This window comes from Rhagoletis pomonella, unplaced genomic scaffold, assembly GCF_013731165.1.
Source record: "Rhagoletis pomonella isolate Grant_MI unplaced genomic scaffold, Rhpom_1.0 Rhpom_scaffold_00009, whole genome shotgun sequence".
NCBI lineage: Eukaryota > Metazoa > Arthropoda > Insecta > Diptera > Tephritidae > Rhagoletis > Rhagoletis pomonella.
Window position 1 is genome coordinate 23,763,296 of NW_023458563.1, and position 3,970 is coordinate 23,767,265.

A 3,970-nucleotide genomic window follows, 5' to 3' on the forward strand; every position below is an offset into this window, starting at 1 on the left:
TCACAAATCTCGGAGTGGCTTACAGTCGGTAGAAAGAAAACAAAGAGGAATGTGTTTCGTGTTGTTGGAAATAATACTTGCGCTGAGCTGGATGTTGTTGCGCGTCTCAGCTGGCTTCACATCTCATCGTTTGCTATCACTGTCAAATCTGATGACATTATTCATTATGTTGCCAGACATTCGGGAATAGACAAGAAAATGTTATCATGTTACAGTCTAGTGAAAAAAGATACTCCTCTTAATTCTTTAAAGCGCTTAAACTTCAAACTTGGAGTACCGGAGTCTTGGCTCGATTTAAGCGCGGATCTTTGGCCTTCCAATGTAACAGTTCGCCCTTTTCGTCACATTCCGGTCTTGGATGCAGAGAAAACGTAGACGTTCTATTAATGTGAGTTCACAATCCCGTAACCATATTCGTGTTTACTAGGAAAATGTCTCTGGTATGCGAACGAAATCAAAAGCTGTATTCTCGATAAGTTCGCTCGAACTATTTGATGTTTTCGTGCTAACTGAAACTTGGCTTAACTCCAGCTTCTACGATTCTGAGTTATTCGACTCCAATGTATATGACGTTTTCCGCAAGGATAGAGATGCTGTTAAAACTGAATGTAATAGAGGCGGCGGTGTTCTTATTGCTACTAAGCGAAGCCTACCAGCATCGATTCTTTGTCTTGATAATAATGACTCCCTTTTAGACCAATTATGCGTGCGCTTACGCAGTACATCGTCCGATCTATTTAAGCAATTATTCTTGCAAGCAAATATTTCTTGGTCGTACTTAGATAACCTAGACTCTCTAGTTTCATCAAATGTATGTAGATCTTTCGAGCAATACTTAGTTGACAATTTCGCTAGCTTAGATCTTCGTCAAGTTAATAATTATAATAAGCTTAATAGAATTTTAGATTTAATTTCCTTATCAAGTAATTTGAATTTTAAACTCAGGGAATGTTGCTCATTAATGTCTTCTGTTGGCCTGCATCATCTTCCTCTAGAATTAGATTTGGAATTTTATGAATTCTTGAATGCCTCTCCTGGGAGTGATATAAATAATTTAAAATTTAACTTTGGTAACTATGCGACTCTTAATAATATGTTGCTTGAGATTGATTGTAATTTGTGGTTTTCAAATACTAATTGTAGTAGCCGGCCACTGCCATCTAGTGACTTTTGTAAGTTTTGAGATGCAGCATGGTTCACAGTTAGCTGTTACTTGCTGCGTTGTATTGGTCAGTTGACAGTTGTATTAGAAATTTGGGGTCTCACCCTTCAAATTTGAATGTAACTCGCAATTTTTCTGAGATAGTTGGAAAAGTGAGTTTGTGTGTAAATCAAAATTCTTATTTTGTAAGTATATTGTCATGTGTAATTTTGAAATTATACCTTGATATTCATTTTCTTTGGTCTTAGAGAAAAAAGGATGTCTTTAACTGATGTATTTTAGAACGCATTTACGTCATCCCTTGTCGAATTTGGTTTGGAGACAAACCGGTTTCGGCGTTGTGCCATCTTCAGTGTCATTTTTCGTTCGCTCGGAAACAACAATAACAAAAAAGGAGATGTTTTTAAACGTATATAGAAGCGAACCAACTACGAAACAGAAATTGAAACCAGGAATATGTACCAAAAATAATAAGACAAAAATTTGTTGTATTAATTGTAACAAAAATTTTTGCAAAAAAAATTGCAAACATATTTCACAATGTGTAGAATGTAACAACATCACTGTTGATGATGACGCATAAAAATTTAAAAAATAAATGCTTATATGTTTCAATATAAACACAAATTATTCAAATATTTTATTTGATTATTCAAAGCGCGGCCTCCGAAGGGTCAATAAAAATGCATTACTAGAATCGAAACGGCAATAGTCCGAGGCATGCCCTTTTAATTTTCTTTTACTGTAATACGTAGCATCACTTGCAATGAACCTTTTAAATACCGAATTTTTTTATAGATTCTTATTTCTCATATTACCAATTTTTTATTTTTGTACATAGGTTCCTCTGGCCCTCAACCCCTCATTGATAAAGCTAAATAGTAATTAATTGTTATTTAAATGAATATCTATCAATTGAATGACATTTTTTTTATCAATGCATCATCTTCTAACAATATATGCTTCATATTAAATTTTACGGCCAATACTGCAGCTGGAGTGTCAACATTCAGTATAGATTTCTCACATGTCCAAAAATCATTTTCGACTCAAAATACTCTTTCAACTGCTGAATTGGTTACAGGACAACACAACGCAAATTGAACAAGCATAAATACATACATTTCCCATGGCTTATAATAACAATAATAATATTTTGGCTCTTACACATATGTTAGTGTTTAGCCGAGCTTCTCCTCCGATTTGTGGCGTGCGCCGGGAGGGACCTACCGTTTTACGCCGATTCCGAAGGGCGATTTTATATTTATGAGAAGCTGTTTTTCATGGCAGAAATACACTCGGAGGTTTGTCATTGCCTGCCGAGGGGCGACCGCTGTTAACGAAAAATTCGTTTTCTATATTTTTTTGCGGTGTTGCTTTGACCAGGGCTTGAACCCAGGACCTAAGGTAGCGCGCACTGCTAACCACTGCAGCCCAGCGGCCACATGGCATGTGCTCGTTTTTAAAATGGCTGAATATTTCTACCCATAGTTTTATCGATTTCAACGTACTGATTTTCCCATTGTTTAAAATTTTCAGGATTTAAGTATACATACAGTTTTCTAATTTCTTCAAACAGACAATTGTCGTCAATTTTAATATCTGGAATTTCTCCAGCTAATAGCTCGAGACAAGATGCAATATCTGTCCAATTTACTTACGATTTCGTTAAACCGTTCAAAAGTTATTAGCAAAAAAATCACATTAATAAATGCACGAAATTAGCACATATTGGTATTTATATGTATGTTCACTATTCCTGTCCATTTCCATATGTAATTCTTTTTATCACTAGGCGGTCTTCGGCCGCGCCTAGGAATTATAACGTCTACTACGCAGAATTTTTCTTTCTGGGTTGCCGGGGAAGAGGGGCGGAGCTTCTTTTTGCATAGGCGGCCTACGGCCGCTCTTAGGGATCATAAAGCTTACTGCGTAAAATTCTCTTTTCTGTGTTGCCAGAGAAGAGGGGCCGAAGTTCTTTCTACGTAGGCCGCGTTCGGCCTCGCTAATATTACGTTCTCATTGAGTTATTAACCCGAGTTTAACGCTTTGAGTGTATGAACTACTGTCAAGCGTTCACATTGGGGTGTTTAAGAAACTCAGATTTTAATTTGAAATTTTTTTGTTTACTTTTTCTTATTCTCATTTAGTCTGTTCCCGTACTACAGGATTTAACACACACACACATAAGTCTAGAATACCAACCGTTTAGCTAAAACAAAAACAAGAAATTTGGATCGACAGAACTTTTTACGCTAATTTCAACCTTACCAAAATTATTTGGTGCAAATAAAAACCAAACCCAATAAAAGAGGTTAAATTTCAACTTATCTATTTCTTATGTGTTTAATATCTCGGAAACTACTTAGCCGATAAAAAAATTATTGATGCTAATTTCAACATAATTTAAATGCCTTTTATGCGACGTATATACTATAACCAGTTTTAAAACTACTCTTATATAAACGCCATTTAAAAAAATATATTTGTATTTTATTTCGTTTTTTGGTATTTCCGGACTAAAAATATAAAAAAGCATATAAATTAAATACTATATGAAAGACCAATTAATTACCTTTATTTTTACGTCATTAGTTTTTTAATAGGTTATGTTGTTCCGAAGATATTAATATTTAAAAAAAATCAGAAAATTTATCTGTAACCATTGATATCTTCTTTATATTTTACTTTCGCCAGATAGTGTTGGTAGGGTTGAAATCAGCACAAAAAGTTCTGTCGAGCCACATTTTTGGTTTTTACTGCGCTAGATTGTTTATATTCTAGACTTATGTGAACAGAACGACCTCG